The sequence below is a fragment of the Mustela erminea genome, chromosome 1 (assembly GCF_009829155.1).
Source record: "Mustela erminea isolate mMusErm1 chromosome 1, mMusErm1.Pri, whole genome shotgun sequence".
Taxonomy (NCBI): Eukaryota; Metazoa; Chordata; class Mammalia; order Carnivora; family Mustelidae; genus Mustela; species Mustela erminea.
The window spans coordinates 118,178,503-118,200,344 of NC_045614.1; the positions used below are offsets into that span (position 1 = coordinate 118,178,503).

Consider the following 21,842-nt stretch of genomic DNA (forward strand, 5'->3'; position numbering starts at 1 on the left):
GTGGCTTGTGGCAACTTGACTGGACACGCAACTATAAGAACATTTTCAACACCATGGAAAGTTCTATTAGGTACTGCTGTAGACAACCTTGTCTATTACCTCAGGGATATAATTTTGTTTGATCTGTTATGTTTTATTAATTAGGGCTCCAAGTCTTTAAAAGTAGATGTTAGTGGAGAACAAACTGATGGTTGCCAGAGGGGAGTGGGGTGGGGTATGAGCAAAATGGGTGAGAGGGTGTGGGAGATACAGGCTTCTAGTTATAGGATGAGTAAATCCCAGAGATAAAAGGTACAACATGGGAAATACAGTGAATAGTATTGAAACAGTGTTGTATGGTGACAGATGGTAGCCATACTTGTGAGCCCAGCATAACATACAGACTTGTCAAATCACTATGCTGTACACTTAAAACTAATGTAACATTATGTACCAACTATGTTTCGGAAAAACCCTCCAGAAAGTAGATAATGTTCGGGGAAATTGGAAGGGGAGGTGAACCATGAGAGACTATGGACTCTGAAAAACCATCTGAGGGGGGACGCCTGGGTGGCTCAGTTGGTTAAGCAGCTGCCTTCAGCTCGGGTCATGATCCTAGCGTCCTGGGATCGAGTCCCACATCGGACTCCTTGCTCAGCAGGGAGCCTGCTTCTCCCTCTGACTCTGCCTGCCACTCTGTCTGCCTGTGCTCGCTCTCGCTCGCTCTCTCTCTGACAAATAAATAAATAAAATCTTAAAAAAAAAAAAGTCTGAGGGTTTTGAAGGGGTAGGGGGTGGGAGGTTGGGGGAACCAGCTGGTGGGTATTAGAGAGGGCACGGATTGCATGGAGCACTGGGTGTGGTGCAAAAATAATGAATACTGTTATGCTGAAAATAAATAAAAAATAAATTTTAAAAAAACTTCTCAAAAAAAAAAAAAAAGAAAGTAGATAATGTCTAGAAGATTGTTACATTGCAACTTATTTTTGTCCTATAGAGATAAAAATGATTTATGTCCCATAGAAAATAACCCTGAATGTTTGGTTTTATTGCTCTGTGGAACATTAGTCAGTTTTCTATTCTGTATCTTTTGCAATCTTGTCCGGCATCCTTTTCTTCCACTGATGAGACATGCGCACGCACGCGCACACACACACACACACACACACACACACACATAATCTTAGATCCTCCCCTTTGAAACAGCTGGTTCTCTCATAAATGAGGTAAGTAAATCTTCCACATTATATGTTTGTATAGAGATCACGTAAAAATTTGTACTTTGACAGGGTCAAGCTTTAAATTTATAACCTTGGGCAAATGATTTAACCTACAAAGCCTCAGTTTGCTCATTTATAAAATGAGGAATAATTTCGAAAACAGGCACATTCCTCATTGGGTTCTTGAGACATAAATGGGATAACAAATATGAGACAATATAGTTCTTCGCATGTAAAAATGGCTAAATAAATGTTAGGTATTATGTCTATTACTTAAGAGGGCCTTATCAACAGTATTTCTAGATGTCTAGGCATCTCACTTCCTACTCTCGTGTAGTTCCATTCAGATCTGAAAGTTCCAAATGTATTCTGATCACAATGCCTGTATCTCCCGACTTTGGCTTCTCTCCATGTGCAGTCAGCACCTTTTCATCCTTTGTGCAGCCACAGGAGTAGTTTTCTGGCCTATATCTGGTTCCAAACTGTGCAAGAAAGTCTTCCAGGCTGAGAACAACTAAAAACCCGGTGCCCTGCTCTGCTCTCCCTCCGCCTTCTCTACTCCTTCCTGCCAGCAGAAGTCACTGACTCCCCGCTTCCTGCCTTGCACTAGAAACGCTTCTTCCAGCTGCTGCCTGCATTCACTCAAGGTTTAACTATTTAATTGCTAAACGACCCTTTCTCCAGAGCAATGCACACTTAACAGTCTTAACCTCTACGTTAGGGAATTGTTCACAGAAGTTCCTTCCCCTTTCCCTTAAACCTCCTTGTGGATTCTACCATGACCATTTGTACCAGTCCTATATAAAAGTAAATTTTGTGGTTAATTCTGGGAATGATGCCAAAAATAATTTTCCTATAGCTCAGTTTATTGAGGATCTTTGATGTGTGTAACACTGTAATTTATCTATCCTGTAAGGGACTATGCAACAAGGAAAAGAGAAAGGAAGATTTTTGTTCTCTATTTTTCAAAGTTTATGCAAGCAGGTGAAGAAAACTCAATCTAGAGTATAACTTGACAGGGTCTTGGCCCAGAAGCAGAGTTCAGATTTGCAATAAAAATAATACAGACAGTGTTGAGTTAGAGAATAAAATAGAGATGTCCAGGAAAGATCAGCAGACAATTCAAACAGAGCTGTAAAGAGTGGCCCTCCAGGGACCAAAGGGTAGCTCTCAGCTTTGTAGGGTCAAGAAACTCCATTTTTGGTTCAGATATTAGAATCTTATGAGAAAGTTTGCTCAGATATCTGCAAATTTTAGTGTAATATGTTTTCTCTTCGGTGATAATGGAGTGGAGAGAGGTAAGGAAAGCTTGAGTGTAGTTTGAAGCCAAATACAACCTGCCTTTGACTCACACAGCACCTGGTGTTAACACTTAGTTTCATCACAGAACTTATATTCTACTTACATTTTGAGTTGCATCTGAAAATAAACAAATTGTCCTCAATGCATTGTCAAATGGCAATGTCAAATTAATATTAGAATGTTAATATATTGATCGATATCTAGGTATTACATCAATTCCAGTTTATCAGCCTCAGTTCATAGCTATAAAACCCCTGGGGGCAGGTTACTTAGCCTTCCTGTGCTTGGTTTCCTCGTCTGTGAAATGGGCATAAAAATAGTAACTACTTGATGTGATTGTTTGAGGGTTAAATGAATCAATACCTGAGGAGCACTTAGAGTGGTGTCTGCTACATTATAAGTACTCGGTGTTAATGATGTTACTGTTGTATTAACTTTATTGTTATTATGTTTATTATTAGGTCATTTTACTGAAATCACTCAGCGTGACTTCTGAATATTTATATGGAAGTTAGCATACTCCTATATGATCCTGGGTGGCTCTTCGGGGAAACTGCTTCTCCCTCTTCCTCTGCCTCTCCCTCTGCTTGTGCTCTCTCTGTGTCAAATACATAAATAAAATCTAAAATAAAAAAAAGGAAACATACTGTAAATATGAATGGGGGTGCTCAATATCAGGTTATCATACTAAGTAACAGCAATGGAGTCGCTGTTTAAATGCAGAAGCAAAGCTTGAAGGGGTAAGAACAATTCCATTATTTTAAGATATGACTATTCTGAAGTCCATTCTTTAGTAAGAACCAAGAAATATTTGGGGTGTCTGGGTGGTGCAGTTGGTTAAGCACCTGCCTTGGGTTCAGGTCATCCCCCAGGGTCCAAGGATTGAGCAGCAGTAGGGCTCCCTGCTCAGCAGGGAGTCTGCTTCTCTCTTTCCCTCTGCCTGTCCCCCTGTTCAGGTGCATGCACATGCTCTCTCTCTCTCTCTCTCTCTCTCTCAAATCAATAAATAAAATCTTGAAGGAAAAAAAAAAAAAGAACCAAGAAATGCCCTAAACCAAATGTTAAACTCTATGTCTTTGTCTGCTAGGACAGTCTCAACAAAATACCACAGACTGGGAAGCTTCAACAACAGAAACTTTATTTTTTTTTCCACAGTTCTGAAGCGTGGAAGTCGAAGATCAAGACGCTGGCAGCGCCGTTTCTGGTGAGACCGTTTGATGGCTTACAGACGGCAACCCCTTTGCCGCTTCCTCAGGTAACCTTTTCCCAGTGCACACACACTCCTTGTCTCTTTACCTGACTCCAGTCCTATTGGATTAGGACCCCACCCTCACGACCTCATTTAGCCTTAACTACTTCCTTAAAAGTCCTACCTCCAAACATTGTCTCACTGGGTTAGAGCTTCAACATATGAATGGGAGGAGAGGGGTTTCACAATTCCCTCTGGCAACACTCTGCCTCGGTCCCTTACTTTGAAACTTTGAAGGTCTCCTCACTGGCTTCAGAGGTGATCCAACCTAATGATGCCTGAGGCTTGTTTCCCACCCTGCTTCCCCATAAGCTCCTTCAATGTTTTAAGCTAAATGCTTCAGGTTTTACTTGAGGCATATTCCTTTTTGTCTGTACTGGTGTAGCTCCCAGCATCTGAGTGCCAGTCTCCATCTTGGTCCACGTCATACCTACATCTCACAACTCAGTCTACACGCAGTTTCTGCCCGGAAGCCTGTCTCCATCCTCCCTGAAGGAAATTCTCTTTTCACAGCTGAGCTCACAAAGCAGGGGTTCTCTCTTTCATAATTTTACATAGTCTCCATTTTCTATCAGTCCATGGCTCAGCGCCTCTGAGTTCCGTGGAGGCCAGATAGTTCTGATTCATCTACCATCATCCTTTCCCAGAGCCTTATTCTACATAGATCTACCCCAAAAAAGTGTTGAATTAAAATGTTGGTTTCATGCCAATGACAACCAGGAAGGGGTTGACAGAGCATGAAGAATCAGAAAGGAAAACACCAAACTTGAGCTGTGGTTATCCATAAGAGAGTGGAATTTCAGATGTCTTCAAACATTTTTTTAAAAGAGGTAGGTGGGAAAGAACAGACTGATGTCGGGAAACATGGCTCTTACACCTAAAGTGCATTGTCTTGTGGCCAAAGTAGTGAAGAAGGAGGACTTTGGCGGCAACTGCACAGGTATGGACATTTGCAGAATTGTCCTTCCTAAGAAATAATTCATAAGGTTTACATAATGACTTGATTACTTAAAATATGTGCATGTATAGCTGATGACAAATGCCTTATACCTACTTTATATGGTATTGAAAAAATATTAAGTATGTATTAATTCAATCCATTTAAAAAATATATATATATATATAATTTTTTTAAACCACAAATTGAGCCTGCAACTTGCCATTTCTTATTTTTCTCTTCTGGTCTTTACCATCCAATTCTGGTCTTCTCCCAGAGTGCCAAGAGAAAAAAAAAGAGTTGGTTTTTTTTTTAAAAAAGAATTTATTTATTTATTTGAGAGAGAGAGTGTGTGTGTTTGTGCATATATAGGGATTGGAGGGGCAGAAGGAGAAGGGAAAGCCGACTCCCTGCTAAGCAGGGAGCCTGACACAGGGCTCCATCCCAGGAACCTGGGATCATGACCTGAGCCCAAGTCAGACACAACCAACTGAGCCACACAGGCTCCCTGAAAACAGAGATTGTTTTTGAAATTAAAAAGAATAAAGTCTTTTCAGTGATAAATGGGGATGATACATTTTAGTAAAGTAAACAGTAATATGTTTGGGGAAGAAAAAAAAGTAAAATATATTTCAGAACATACCTTCAGGATTACCTACACAAAGCTGAATTACATACACACACGGAGATTTATGCTCATTATACATAACAATGCATATGTATAGCACTTAAAACGATGGTTGGTTACTTTTACTCTGCTTTGAACACAGCACAGAAATGAGTCCAGAGAAAACATAAAGTGTGCTTTTCCAGAGTCCAGTCCTGCGATCAGACACAGTGAATGCTGTCCTCTGGGAGAGAAGCAAGCCATTTAAATTCAGAGGACAGATCCTCAACACTGGCAAGCTATTTTTAGCTCAAGCTGTAGCTTAATTTGGAATCCAACCAGTTGAGGTCTTGCCTTTTCCTTGGATTGATTTTTTTTTTTTTTTAATGGCAGGAGATATCTATACATATGGAAGAGAAGTTCTCCAAAAGTAGCATTTTAAATGTTCTTGAAGAATATGTATTCTAAAACTGTTTTAAAAATGTTCACATTAGACCTTTGAAAGTTTTTGTTTATTCATATATTGTTGTTGTTTTTAAATTCATGGTGTATGTCCTTAGAGAAAAAGAAAAAGGCTTTTAATTGGTTTACTCTACCACAGTTCTGGGGGTGTGCCAATCTGCCCAGCTACCTTGATAGAGGGGCAACACTGCCTTGATGCCAGGTGTCTGGCCTGGGAGGCCTGACCAAAATAAAGATGTGGGGGAGGAGTTTACTGGCTTCTAGGAGAATGTGCTGCTGGTGCTCAGAAGGATGTTGCTGGGCTTAACGGGCAGCCAGACTCTGTCAGCCATGATGACTTGGCCGCTGTAAGAATTCCTGCTTCTGACTGGCTGTCAGAGTAGTCCAAATTCAAATTCTAATTAATTAAAATTAGACTAAATTAAAAATTAATTTCCTCCATCATGCTAGCCACATTTCAAGGGCACAGCAGCCCCATATGGCCAGTGGGCTATCGGATTGAACAATGTGGAGCTTTTCCATCATGACAGAAAATTCTATTGGACAGCACTGGTCCAATGACAGAGTAACATTAATCAGTTTGGGGAAAAATGCTGGATAGGGAATCAAGAGACCCAGAATTTGGTCCTATTCCAGCTTCTAACCAACAAATATGTATAATGCTTACTCTGTACCGAGTATTTGAAGCTCTTTATAAATATTATTTAATCCCTATAATAACTCTGTTGGATGGTACAATCATCCCCATTTTCCAGATGAGGAGACTGAGGCACAGAGCCATTAAGTTAATGTAGACACTCCTGAGCCAGTAAGTGGTAGAGCCTGGATTGAACCCAGGCATTCTGCATTCAGAGTCTATGGGCTTAACCCCTGCTTAATGCTGCCTTTCTGAACGCCCATGGGATTTTGAGAAATTGCTTCACCTCCCTCATCAAATAAGGAAAGCAGCGTGGGTATCTTCTAAGGTTCTCCCCACTGGCAAATTGTCTGGGATCCACTCACGCAGTTGAGTACCTCCTCTGGTTGGGGAGTATATTAGGTGCTGGATGTGCATTGGCAGACAAAGTACACGTGGTCCCTGCCCTCCGAGGGAAAGAAGCAGACATGAATCCAACACATCATTACGTGGACAACTGCAATGGGGAGCAGGTGTGACAAAGGATTGGCTTTGGGGGCTGAGAGTGCTTACTGAGATGTGACCCAGTCAGAGGCCAGATCTGGCTCTGTTGAGCAGGTGGGATGTGAGCACTGCAGCCCACCCGCAGAGAAGGGAGTCTTACCTTGCTGGCCACTGCCACCCAATGAGGTTCAGCTCTGCCCACCATTCCCCCAGGGGGGTGTGTTCACCTGGGTCTCTGTGGTTGGTGGATGGGAGTGAGAGGGTAAGAATGGAGGCTGTGGGCAAGCAGGACCACAAAGAAACAAAATTTGCCCTCCCTCAGGGCACTTCTCTCCAGGGTTTGCCCAGATTCGTGTCTCCTGGGCAACCAGTGCATGTGCCTACGTCAGAGTTAAAAATGGAACACAGGCTAACATCTGTAATGGGGACCCAAAATAATTTGGGTTTCAGCCTATGCACAGCTCACACACAGGGGATAGTCAAGTTCATGCCTATGTCAGTAATGTCAGTGTGTGCAAACCGACTCAGCCACAGACAGGAAACTTCTGTTAGAGATTCGCTTCAGGGCTTCTGATTACAGGGTTTTGCTTCCGAAAGCATACTGATTCTAAACTCCTTAAGTGGACAATGTTGTTAAAGGAAAAAAGTGAAAAAGAAAGGAGCAAACAGGAACCCCCTTCTGAAGAGACTACTTCTCTACCTCTCACTTTTCTACTGTGGGGTACCCCCCGCCCCCCGCCGACCACTTAGGCTTGGGCCTCAGTTTCCTTCTCTTTGGCCAATTAATTCTATTGCATGGCAGTAACCACCTCATCGGTAGCTGGTGCAAATGCAGATGGGAGGTCACAAAAGGTAGCCTGTTCTGGTCTTGAACCTGGATCCTAGGAATAAAGACTGCCTTCTGAGAGTTAATGACCCAGCAGGGGCAGTGGCTCAGGAGAGTGAGTGATCCTACAGAGGCAGCTTAATACCATGGTTGCAAACTCAGTACCTACGCTGTTTAGAGCACAAGAATCCTCTTCAAGTAATAGGTGCATGTCAAGTCACTTGTGCAGCGATGGATGCCTCAGAAGATCCCGCCTTGAGGAGATCAGCCACTGGGATTGCCCAGCTACCTCTGTTCACTCTGGCTTGCTGCGCCCCAAACTACTTTTGCATAATTTGCTCTCCTAAGATCTGTCCACAGATAGAGAATGCAAATATAAATAGCCAGTTTATTTGATAGTTTTACTCCGCCTTCTAAAATAATAGTCATTCTGATTTTACAAATGAACCTCTTTTGGTTAAATCAAGTGCATTCCCCGGGACCTTTTCACCTAAGACATGCTAGGTAATTAAATGACTATATGATGAATTTTGTACACACACACACACACACACACACACACACACGTATCTCAGGTCCTAGATCTGGAATCACTCATTTCTGCAAGGAGCCTTGGCTTCTTGAGTGGGAAATGGTATTTAAAGGCCACAATCTGTGCTGTCATTACATCTAGGCCTTTTCAGTGGTCAGAGCTGTAAAATACGTATTTCTGGAAATTAAAAAAATCACAGGCTCCTACTGATATTTCCAATTCAAATTTAACATTATAAGGGAGATATATATACTACTGTGGGAAATCTTGATTCCTGACAACATTAACATAGTTAACATTTGCTTTATCCTGAAATGTAAAAAACAGTTTCAAAATAATACTAATGTGACTGTTAACAATTAAACTATTCAATGCATGAATTCATGCTTTCTTTGCAGCTCTGTTTGTCCCTAGAATACATTCCGCTGAGCATATATAGTAAAAATACCGTGTTAATAACTTGAAATCATTATTTTCTCTGTGCAGTTCTAGCACCAAATTGATATGGAGCTAAAAATAATGAAACATGCATTTCATTTTTAAAAACTTACTGGGGATTGCTTTTTCAGTTATCTTTTGGATGTGTAAGATATTGATAAGATACAAACCCTAAGACTGTGTATCTTTGCAGTGTTTATTTTTACGATATTTCTTTTTACAATTATAAGCAGGTAGGTATCTATTTAAACCCAGTCCCCTCACATGATACTGAAGGACGGAGCCTCACATCACTCTGGTTCCTGCCACTCCATGGTAGGTCAGCAGTATCCACACGTGCCCCCATGGCGAGGTGTTTGCCATGGGTCTGTATGTGTGAGAGTACTGTGGTCATATCAGAAAATGTCTTTAAGCAATCTGATTTAAAAATGGGCAAAGGACTTGAATAGATGTTTTTTCCAAAGAAGACATACAAATGACCAACAGGCACATGAAAAGATGCTCACCATCAGTCATCATCAAGAAAATGCACATCAAAACCCCAGTGAGTTGTCACCTTACACCCGTCAAACTAGCTACTATCAAAAAGACAAGAAATAACAAGTATTGATGATGATGTGGAGAAAAGGCAACCCTCATGTACTACCCACGGGAAAGCAAAGTGGTGCAGCCACTATGGAAAACAGTATGGAGGTTTCCGAAAAAATGAAAAATAGAGCTATCATATAGTTCAGCAATTCACTTTTGGATATTTATTTGAAGAAAATTAAAACACTGATTTGAAGAGATATATGTACCCTTATGTTCATCGCAGCATTATTTACAATAGCCAAGATATGGAAGCAACTTAAGTGTCCACTGACGGGTAAACAGATTAAAAAAAAAAAAAGGCGTGGTATATATACACTGTGAAATACTGTTCAGCTATTAAAATGAATGAAATCTTGCCATTTGCAACAACATAAATGGGCCTAGAGGGCATTATGTGAAGTGAAAAAGTCAGACAGGGAAAGACAAATACCATGTGATTTCACTTATATCTGGAATCTAACAAAACAAAACAAGTGAACAGAAATAGACTCATAGATACAGGAAAGAAATTGTTGGTTACCAGAGTTGGGAGAAGATGGGGGTGAGGGGCAAAATAGGTGAAGGGGATGGGGCGCCTGGGTGGCTCAGTGGGTTGAGCCACTGCCTTCGGCTCGGGTCATGATCTCAGGGTCCTGGGATCGAGTCCCATATCGGGCTCTCTGCTCAGGGGGGAGCCTGCTTCTCCCTCTCTCTCTGTCTGCCTCTCTGCCTACTTGTGATATCTCTCTATCAAATGAATAAATAAAAATCTTAAAAAAAAAATAAAAATAAATAAAAAAAATAGGTGAAAGGGATTAATAGGTAAAAACTTTTAGTTATAAAATAAATAAGTCATGAGGATACATGAGGATATAACATACAGCATTGGGAATATATAGTCAACAATATTGTTATAACTTTGTGTGGTGACAGATGGTGACTAGACTCATCATGGGGATCCTCTCATAATGTATAAAAATATCAAATCACAATGATGTCCACCTGAAAAAAAAGAGAAAATGCCCATATTTCTCTTTTCCCTTAAGATACTGTCAGTAAAAATTCAATATGTATAAAGTCAAAGCATTGGCCCTTTCCTCAAACTAGCTCTGCCTCCACACTTCCCTGCGTCTGTTCTCAGCTCCTAATCACCCAGTATCAAAACTGTGGTTAACCTGGACATCTCCATTCTGTTTAGTCATCATCTTCTATCAATCACCAAGACATTTGATATCCACATTTTTTGAGCATCAACCCTATGCCCTGCATGTGATGGATCAGACATACTGGTGATTCCAAGGAGCCGACATTGTAGTGGGAAGACACAGAGTAACTAACTGATCCCAGTCTAGGAAATGCTATAATTAAAACAGGCAGGAAATGGTTTGGCAGGGCAAAGGGAGTACAGAAATCTCAAACTAAGGAAGACTTCACAGAGGAGGTGATGCCTGAGCTGAGTTTTGAGAGAAAGTGGAAATGGGATTTAATCATAAGAAAGGGATGAAGATGGGAGAAAGAACATTCCGGCAGAGAGAGCTCAGAGGTAAATTAGGATAAGACATGTTCCAAGAACCACAGATTTTTGTCAAAATGTGTGGAGTGTCATAGTTTGGTGGAAGAAGAAAGATAATTAGTGACCTGATGGCGAAGATTTTTGTCCATTCACCATGTTGCAAATGTTGTTGTTTTTATCTGAACTCTCAGTTTAAATTGTATGGTTATATAATCAGAATTACATTAAAAAAAAAATCACCATGGATGCAGGACAGAGAATGAGAACAGAATGAAAGAGGGAAAGTCTGAGGGCAGGACTAGCATAATAATTCAGGGCAGAAATGATAAGGGCCTAAACTAAGGGCAGTGGTGGAAAAGATGGTGGGAAGTAAACTAACTGGGAGGCATGAAGGAGAACTGGTGAGACTTGAAGTGGATGGGGACTCTGGGACACTCTCAGACTTCTGGTTTGGCCACTTTCATGAATAGTGGCCCCATTGACTCAGAATACAACACAAGAGAAGCCACAGATTGGAGGATGGGGAAAAAATCATGAGGGTATCCACATCATTGGAATAACACTATGAAAAACATATTCATCTAACAAATATCTATTAAGCATCTACAACATGAAAGACACCATATTTTCTGGGGTGTGAGGAACAGATTGTAAGACAAGGACAAAGATGTGCAGGTGTTTATTTAAAAGAGGGACAGGATGAGAGAGGGTGTCCTAAGGAGAAAGGAGACAGAAAAGAACAGAGGCATGAGTGGTACTAGGAATGAGAGTAGGAGCTTGCATTTGAGAAGCATAAAGGAAGTAACTGATCTCGAGGACCCAGACAGTGTGCTGACCTAAAATTGCTTCCATAGGAATGAATGCTGAAGCCCAGGAGAGTTTCAGAGGCTGGGCAGCTGGTTCCTCTCAATTCTGTTTTTATAAAGCTTCTTGCATCTTCCTTTTCCTTCTCATTGCTGTCATCAGAGCTCAGACACTTTCCTCCTATTGCTTTACTTTGTACATTTCTCCTCATTTTTGTTTGTATTTTTCATTTTGCTTGAAAGTATTTTCTATCACTCCAACTCATATTTGATTGGCCAAAGCAAGCAATATGGTCAAGCCTGATGTCAGTAAGTGGTGGAGTATCACCCTCTTACATGGAGAGGCAATTGCTGGAAACAATAATAAAATCCAACTCAGCTCTAAATTCCAATGATACATGTATTTTGCTCATTCTTGATGTATCATCTTTATGAACTAGCTGGATTTGTAGGACATAATTTTAAATAGCTTCTTTTTTTTCACCATCTGAAAAAATATATGCTGGAATGACATCTCCTTCCCCAGCGATAGCGATTATCTGAAGGAGATCCGGAAGATTTTCTTAACACTTTGAGGTATTAGCACACAGTCTTTGTAACTTAAAAAGCGCAATTTGATCAAAATAAAAACTGTGATTCTGCATTCAGTGTAAAGCTCCTTCTCTCTTCCAGAACTCTATATTTTTAAGATTTTATTTATTTATTTGACAGAGAGAGAGACAGTGAGAGCAGGAACACAAGCAGGGGGAGTGAGAGAAGGAAACAGGCTTCCTGCGGAGGAGCAAGCCCGATGTGGGGCTCCATGTGGGGCTCAATCCCAGGACCCTGTGATCACGACCTGAGCCGAAGGCAGATGCTTAACCAATTGAGCCACCCAGGTACTCCTCTCTTCCACAACTCTTAATCAGACCCAGGTTTGGACACGTGTAATGAGAGGGTCTGCCTTTCTCTACTCGTTCTACCTCTCCCCCTACCCGTTTAGCTTGACTGGTGTCACAGTGGTATAGAATCTCTGTCCAACAGATGCAGAATTGCTGGCTCTTTCTCCTAGGGGATGCTGTGTGGGTTGTTTGAAAACTCCTTGCTGGAGCCACCAGCTGCCCTGCTCTTTGATATGGGCAAGCATCTTCCTGCCGAACCTGCACCTGCTCCCATAGTGCTTACTTCTGGCTTTACATCCCAGGACTGTTCTTTCTCAGGAGGCCATCTTTTCAGGCAGACAGACCTCCAGAGTGAAGATGCATTAAGACAACTCATGCTGGCTTTCTACTGCCAGGGAACTGCATGTCCACTCTGGTTCATGGCAATACTCACATTTTTGCTCCACCAAATTCTGAAGGTGCTGGCTCTTCTCACTAATTCTGACCATGCCAGAGTGAGAGCCTATACTCACTGTCATCAGGGGCAGCTCTAGTCTACAGCCCTTGTCTGTAGACTTTCCGGGTGAAAGTCAGCATCTGGATCCTCCAAACACCTGAGGACACATGGCAAGCTCTCTGAGATGTTCTCCTACTGTTCCTTATCTCAGCAAAGGTGGGGAGGGGATGGAAAGTCTGCAAAGCACAGCACTCCAATAACTGTTTCCAAAAGTGATTCTCACCTCCAATGGTCCTCATCTCATCAATAGGCTGGAGGTGGGAGATGGACTTAGACTCACAAAGTGAATTTTACAACCTCCTAGCAGGTCTTAAACGTTAGGTCAGCACCTCGTTTGGCTTACTACTTGGGGCAATAGCCAAAGCTAAGACAAAATGATATCATATATATTCAGAAAGTATATTTTCCACCTGTCACATACGTTATGCCTAAACCGATTAGCATCAGGCCTGAGGGAGAGATGGCAGAAGATGATATATAAAACTCTACCCCTTTCTCATATCTAACGTAGCTGCATAAGGGAATTTCACCATTTTTTTTTTAAAGTAGAGATTTGCGAAACCTCAGGGAAGACTAGAAAGTTCAGAATCATGATTAATACAAATGAAAGGGATTATAATACCAGAGGGAAGCTTATCTGTTCCCATTTATCCCTGGAAACTGTGATGAAATGGAGGAAAAAAGTACACTTAGAAAGATCTGGGAATTCAGAACTCAGAACCATTCCTCACTTTAATTCAATGTAGCTTTATCTGTTATTAGTCTTAACATGCAAAAGAAAGCAATTTGAAGACCTAAAGTAATATTTCAAATCTTGGCTGCTAGCAAATTAAAAACAGATTGAACATGTTTGGCTTGTGATTCATCCCACAATTGAAAGCCATTGCCCTTTAATTTGATCTTTTGAACGCAACTATAGTAGGTTTGCATCCTTGTATTTGGATAATAAGCCAACCCCCCATGAATGCTGAAGGCTGTGTTTGGGGCTGCTTGCCGGCACTACATAACTCTGAGTGCTATGACATTATGCCTCCAACAGTGTTAATTATAAGGGTCTTAGAATAGAAACACAGAACAGAAAATCAAAGATGTTCTTACTTCACCGTTAGTAAACAAATGGCAGGCCACATATGGCAGAGGCTCTCTTTGTTGGAGGTAACACCACTGAGATATTGACCAGCTATTGAGCCCAGAACACTGTAATGAACTGTGTGGTCAACAATAGGATTTTTCCCCAACATTTTATTATAATAATTTTCAAACATACCAAAAAGTTGATAAAATTGTAACCTCTCACATTTTTACCACCTAGATTCTATAATTAACATTTTATTATATTTACTTTATTAGATTATCTAATGATCTCTTAATCTATCCACCAATCCATCTTTTTTTAAAAATGCACTTCAAAATCGTTGCTGACATCAGTCCACTTCACATCTAAATACTTCAGCATGCCTATTATTATTATTTTTAAAGATTTTATTTATTTATTTGACAGACAGAGATCACAAGTCAACAGAGAGGCAGGCAGAGAGAGAGGGGGAAGCAGGCTCGCCGCTGAGCAGAGAGCCTGATGCAGGGCCCGATTCCAGGACCCTGAGATCATGACCTGAGCCGAAGGCAGAGGCTTTAACCCACTGAGCCACCCAGGTGCCCCAGGTTCAGCATGCCTATTATTAACCAGAGTTCAAAATTTGTTCTCTTGTGTGTGTGTGTGTGTGGTAAAATTTACATGTGGCAAAATAGATCTAAAGTGTACCATTTGATAAGTTTTAACAAATCCATACACCTGGAACATGAGTTTTAATCTCCAGTTAAAATGGCTGTATTTTGGGACACCTGGGTGGCTCAGTTAGTTAAGCATCTGCCTTCAGATCAGATCATAATCCCAGGGTCCAGAGATCAAGTCCCATGTCTGGTTCCCTGATCAGTGGGGAGCCGAGCCTGCTTCTCTCCCTGCTTATATGATCTCTCTCTCACTGACAAATGAATAAATAAAATCTTTTTTTTTTTAAGATTTTTAAATTAATTTATCTATTTGACAGATGGAGATCACAAGAGGGCAGCGAGGCAGGCAGAAAGAGAGAGAGAGGGAAGCAGGCTCCCTGCCGAATAGAGAGCCCGATGCGGGGCTCAATCCCAGAATCCCAGGATCATGACCTGAGCTGAAGGCAGAGGCCTTAACCCACTGAGCCACCCAGGTGCCCCAATAAATAAAACCTTTTAAAAAATTAAAATAAAATGGCTGTATTTTACTCTCAGGACTGTATATTTCATTTTATCAGAAGATTATTGAAGTTCAGGGTTTTTTCCAAAATCTTTTTTTTTTTAATTATTTATTTATTTGACAGACAGAGATCACAAGGAGGCAGAGAAGCAGGCAGAGAGAGAGGAGGAAGCAGGCTCCCTGCTGAGCAGAGAGCCCCATGCGGGGCTCGATCCCAGGACCCTGGGATCATGACCCGAGCTGAAGGCAGAGGCTTTAACCCACTGAGCCACCCAGGTGCCCCCAAAATCTTGAATATCAAAGACCCCCAGAAGGCTAAACTATAGACTACCACCACCCACTCAGTTACTTCTCTTCACTCGTTAGACAAATATACCAGCCAATAGCAGGCTAGAAAACACAGTAAGAACAATGCCATTCCCAACAGCATCCAAAATGCATAAGTTTATAAGAGAAATGTGTGACATAAATAAAGGACACTGTAACTCTTGAAAGATAGAAGGCTTTAATAATACAAAAAATTTTCTTTATTCTTGAGTGGAGATATTAACCATTGTAACACTGTCAGTTCTCCCCAATTTAGTTGATGGGCTTTAGACCATTGAAAGTGAGATATCAGTGGGAATTTCTCTATATAACAAAATGAATATGAAATTTATGACTGAAAAGTTTAAAATAAATAAGTAAATTTTTTTAAGGTACAAACTTCCATTTATAAAGAAAGAAAGAGAGAGAAAGAAAAGAAAGAGAGAGAGAGAGGGAAAGAGGAAGGAAGGAAAGCAGGAAGGAAAAGAGGTAGGAAGGAACAAAGGAACTCAAGGGTGATGCCTATTTTTTTTTTTTTACCGAGTTATTTTTGGAAATGTGGAAGACATCTCACTAAATACTTGGAGGGAGAAGGAGGGACTCAGAAGTTTGATTTTCAGCTTTTGATGCTGAATTTTAGATGCCCATTATATATCCAAGAGGAAACATGAAGCAGGTAATTGGATGTTTGGGTCTGGAGATCAGAGAAGTGAAAGAGCCCATGTTCAGGCTAGAGTTTTAAGTGCAAGATCAGATCACCTAGGGAGGAACTGTGAAGGAAGAGGAGAAGGGGTCTGAGTACCAAGAGCTTCAGAGACAAACACAGGTATTGTCCAGATTCCCCTTCTGTGAAGGACTTGCAGCCCCACTTTTGGGACAGTGGTCAGCAGGAAGCCTCAGTTGTTGTTAACTCCTTTAGCAGCTTCCTCGGCTGAGAAAGGCACCTCAGCCCTCAGCCAAGGTCCCACACTTTCTCAAGCATCCTAAATCCATGAAAGTACAACCATTTACAAACAATTGTAGGACAACTCTAACAAGTAGTATTTGTTCTAAGCACCCCACTGGGTAGACCACAGTTTTGTCGAGTTTGCACTGAAGTTAACCTTTGTCTGCCCATTTCTGCTTTCTCTTCCTTTCTTTCATAGATTTTGAACCCTATGATACATCTACATACCAAATTCAGTGTCTGCTTCTAGAGAACTAAACCTAGAACAGAAAAACAAGGGGAGACCAGATAAGAGAGACCTTGGAGCAGGAGAATAACCAAGAAAAAAAGCGGGAGGAGGTTAAAAGCCAAGAAAAGTTCAAATGCTTATTCCATGAAGCCTACTGTATCCGAGATCTCTGGGTGTCCCTCAGTACCTGCTCTTCTTTCTCCATTTGATAATTCCCAGCTTTCAGATGAGCACCTGGCTGTCCAAAATAGAGACGAAATTTCGCAATTTCCCTGAGAGCGAGGTGTCATGAACACATGGCTGGTTCAGAGAAACTTCCTTATTAAACAAACAAATAAACAAACGACCAAAAAACAAACCAACTGGCAAAACCTCTGCCTTTCCCTGTCCCTCCCTCCCTGTTACTTGGAATAGGGGTATCTGAGATGGCTACAGCTCCATCCTGGACAGGGACAACAAGGGCAGGACAGCGATGCCAGGACAGAAGGTAACAGTCAATCTAGGATCCAGTGATGGTAGAACCTCTACCCAGCTCTGGAATGCTTCCATCCAGACTTTTCTAAAAGCAAAAAAATAATGATTTTTTTAAATCTTTTTGAGTCTGTGTCACTCTTCGGCTAATCTAATCCTAAGTAATATGTCTACCCCAATCCTTCTTTACCCCTTCATCCGCCAGGTTGGGCACTCCCTCTTTCTGGCCCTGCTGCTCTTTTTTGTGCCCCTATCACAGCACTTTCTTTTCTTTCTTTTTTTCCCCCCAAGATTTTATTTATTTATTTGAGAGACAGAGCACAAGCAGTGGGGAGAGGGACAGGGTACCTGCTGAGCAGGGAGGATCAATGCAGGATTTGATCCCAGGATCCTGGGATCATGACCTGGGCTGAAGGCAGGTGCTTAACCAACTGAGCCACCCAGGCACCCACAGCACTTTCCATAATGCTACTGTTATGATTTAGGTGTGTTAGTAAGTGATGTGGGTTTATTGAAATCTGTAAAGGATTTCAACCTATTGATTTGGTTCTTTATTCTCTTATGTATTATCGTGAATTTAATTTTCTTATCTTTTCAGTTAGATTGCATAGACTGTGAACAGAGGAATCTCTTCTTATCCATCTTTGTAAAATTTCCATTAGGTTCTTCTTCTTTTTTTTTTTTTTTCCATTTGGTTCTTCTTTATATTTTCTATTTCTTTGCTGAGAATTTCCATCTTTCTCTTTGTTTCAAGAGTGTTTACCCTTACTTCTTAGAGCATTTTTATAGCAACTATTTTAAATATCCTATCATAAAATACTAATTATATGTCATTTTGGTATTGGCCCTTAATGACTATCTTTTCCCACCAGAGTTAAGACTGCTTCTTCCAGTGCTGACTAATTCTGTATTGTGTCCTGGACATTTTTAATATTACAGGGTCTGGGGTCTTACTGAAATCTTAGGGAGGATGCTAGTATTTTTCTTTTAGCAGTAATTGACCTGGTTGTGCTCAGGCTACAAATTTTGACCACATTTCTGGGTGTGAGGCTACCTTCAGTTCAGACAAGGGAATATTGAAGGGGTGAAAATTGGAAAGTCCCTGCCAGTTCAGTGGTTCTTCAAGTTCTGAAATTCTTCTCTAATCCGTCTTCTACTACTTGCTTTGTCAGAGTGCTAAAACAGCTACTGCTCTATCTAGATTCTGTAGTTATATTCAGTGGCTGAAACTAAGTGAATTGTGTTTATCTTACCCAGGACAGAACCTTAATAAGTCATTTCAAAAATGTATGCCCTCAATTTCTACAGAGCCTAACTAGAAGAAGTTATCATAAAAATGGTTCTGAGAATATTTCTGAGGGTCCAGTAAAGTCCTTAAGATGTATCTGACACTTTATAGGGTTTTAAATGGCTGTGCAATAAATAAATAAATAAATAAATAAATACTAAACTAATTAATTAAGTGCTGTGTATAAAGTGGCCCGGAAATGTGGAAAAAACTTAAACCTTGGAATTAAGCAGTCCTCGATGTGAATCTACATCTTGTAGAATGGAAAATGGATTAATATGATGCTCACTGAGATGATTAATGCGTATCATATATGTAAATTCCCCAGCATACATAAAATTTAAAAATGAACATTAATTCTACTTCCTTTTAGAATTGAGTATCAAAAAAAGATTGCCTGAAGAAATTTTGGTCCTATGGTAAGAATTACGTAACTTGGATCTTCCTTTATTCTTTGGCTCATCGCAGACCCAGAGCTAAGTGTAATAAGCAATCAGTATGTTCATTTGTGGATTAGTATATTCACCTTTGTACAACAACACAGCATTTGTTTTCCTTTTTTTTTTTTTTGAAGATTTTATTTATTTATTTGACAGAGAGACAGAGAGAGCAAGAACACAAGCAGGGAGAGTCGGAGAGGGAGAAGCAGGCTTCCAGCCGGTGCAGGAATTGAGCCCAGGATGCTGGGATCATGACCTGAGCTGAAGGCAGATGCCCAATGACTGAGCCACCCAGGTACCCCTATTTTCCATTTTTTAAATTTCAATATCCAGGGACGCCTGGGTGGCTCAGTTGGTTAAGCGGCTGCCTTCGGCTCAGGTCATGATCCCAGCGTCCTGGGATCGAGTCCCACATCGGGCTCCTTGCTTGGCAGGGAGCCTGCTTCTCCCTCTGCCTCTGCCTTCCACTCTGTCTGCCTGTGCTTGCTCTCACTTCTCTCTCTATGACAAATAAATAAAACAAAATCTTAAAAAAAAAAAAAATTTCAATATCCAAATTGTATGGTGTGATTTTTATGGTAAAATATTTTAAGCTTTTTGGATGTATCTAGAACATAGCCATAAAAAACTTGTTCCTTGCCTTTTAGTTATTTTTTTAAATTTTTAAAAAAGATTTTATTTATTTATTTGACAGAGAGAGAGAGACCACAAGTAGGCAGAGAGGCAGGCAGAGAATGTGAGAGGGAAGCAGGCTCCCCGCCGAGCAGAGAGCCTGATGCAGGACTCAATCCCAGGACCTTGAGATCATGACCTGAGCCGAAGGCAGCGGCCCAACCCACTGAGCCACCCAGGCACCCCAGTTCCTTGCCTTTTAATTAATTAATTAATTTATTTTTAAAGTTTTTTTTAAAAGATTTTATTTATTTATTTGACAGACAGAGATCACAAGTAGGTAGAGAGGCAGGCAGAGAGAGTAAGAGGGAAGCAGGCTCCCCACTGAGCAGAGAGCCCCATGAAGTACTCAATCCCAGGACCCTGAGATCATGACCCGAGCCGAAGGCAGTGGCTTAACCCACTGAGCCACCCAGGTGCCCCTTTGCCTTGTAATTTAAATGGTATTACTAAATGTTTTATATCCTTGGGATGCCTGGGTGACTCAGTCCATTAAGTGACTGCTTTCATCTCAGGTCATGATCCCAGGGTTCTGGGCTGGAGCTCTGTGTCAGGCTCCCTACTTAGCAGGCCATCTTCTCCCTCTTTCTCTGCTCCTTCCCCTGCCAGTGCTTTCTTGCTCATCCACTTTGTCTCAAATAAATAAAAATCTAATAAAAATAAAAATAAATGTTTTATATACCTTAATTGAAAGTTTTCAGTTGTTTCCTTATAAATCACTTTGAATTAAAATATAGTTATTTTAAAGTTATGAACACTTCATCACAGAATAATCACATCTTTTATATTTTATAATTAAAGCTATCATTTTAAATCTCAAAACCAGTATTGCTCCTCTATGTGACCCATTTTAAAAACATTTCATGTAAGATACTGGTAACACATGAAGAATATTTTTCTCAGCAAATATGATGTGAGATGCAGTTGTATAATCTCCTTTCCAATGTTATTAGCACATTCATCGCAGTTAACAGTATGCCTTTGTTAAACACTGTAAGAATTGGTTTATCTTCATCTAAAGACATTCAGAATAAGCACATGTTGCATTAAATGACTCTTGTTTTAAATGGGTTTGGTTAGATTTTGAAACAGTGAAGTGTCTCATGGTTCTAATGAAAGCGTTCTCTTTTTTCTTTCAGATTTTCCTTAGAAGGAGCCATTTTTAAACAGAGTGTTTTCTGATTTCAGACCCAGGGTCTCCAGCTTGATTGATGCCAATATGTTTTTAAAAGAGTGGTTGAATTATGTTGTGAGGCCAGATGTTTAGACAGTTTTGTCTGGCTTTTAATTTTCAGGCTCACCTTTCCCAAGGCAACACAACTTCCTCATGATTGATTGAGATCTCTTTCTGAGGGCTTAGAGTTTCCCTAGTAATTCGGTTTATGGCAGGGCAGCAGAATGCTGAGGCACCCACTTTACCGAATTTGAGGCAAAACTTTGCTTTTTAAAATGAGGTCGCCATTTAAACAGAGCAAACAAAACAAAACAAAACAAAAAGGCTCACAAATACGGAGAACAAACTGGTGGTTGCGAGAGGGAAAGGAGTTCGGGGGGGCTGGAAGGAAGAGATGAAGGGGGTTAAGAGGAGCAAAAGAAATAAATGAGTGGATGGATAGATGGACGGACGGACAAATGGACGGACGGGTGGGCTGGCCAGCTTCAACCTGTTCGGATCTCTTTTGGACTTAAATGTGCATGTAATTTGCCACATCAAGTAAAAAAGGAACAAAACCTTTCCTATGTAATAGAGAATTCTTGAAATTCAGTTAGAATCCTAGGACAGCTTATTGACTTATTGCAGGAGATGTCAGGAATCTACTTCTTTTCTTTCATATTTTCTCACCCTTTGGCTGAAAAATATAAATACTCTTCAACTTTAGGCAAAGATTAATGAATGTGGCTGGGAATTGGAAAAGCTAGATTAACAGCTCTTCAAATCAGGGCGCCTGAGTGGCTCAGTGGGTTAAGCCTCTGCCTTCCGCTTGGGTCATGATCTCAGGGTCCTGGGATAGAGCCCCACATCAGGCTCTCTGCTCGGTGGGGAGTTTGGTTCTCCCTCTCTCTCTGCCTGCCTCACTGCCTACTTGTGATCTCTCTCTGTGTCAAATAAATAAATAAAATCTTTAAAAAAATAAAAAATAAAAGCTCCTCAAATTAATATCACAATTTTAAGATGGAGAACAATGCAAAATAAACAGGGAAAGTTCACAAAATAGGGGATTTATTAAGTAGATATGTGGGGTTTTTTAAAGATTTTATTTATTTGACAGAGAGATAGCGAGAGAGGGAACACAAGCAGGGGGAGAGGGAGATGGAGAAGCAGAC

General features: G+C 40.8%; 1 long non-coding RNA gene across 1 annotated transcript; it reads left to right on the forward strand.

Moving 5' to 3' along the window:
• Nucleotides 1-1,139: 1,139 nt before the first annotated feature.
• On the forward strand, nucleotides 1,140-16,257 carry LOC116588759. Its single transcript, XR_004285064.1, has 4 exons — nucleotides 1,140-1,205; nucleotides 3,657-3,705; nucleotides 4,579-4,690; nucleotides 16,092-16,257. It is a non-coding gene; the product is annotated as an uncharacterized LOC116588759 (long non-coding RNA).
• Nucleotides 16,258-21,842: the final 5,585 nt, after the last annotated feature.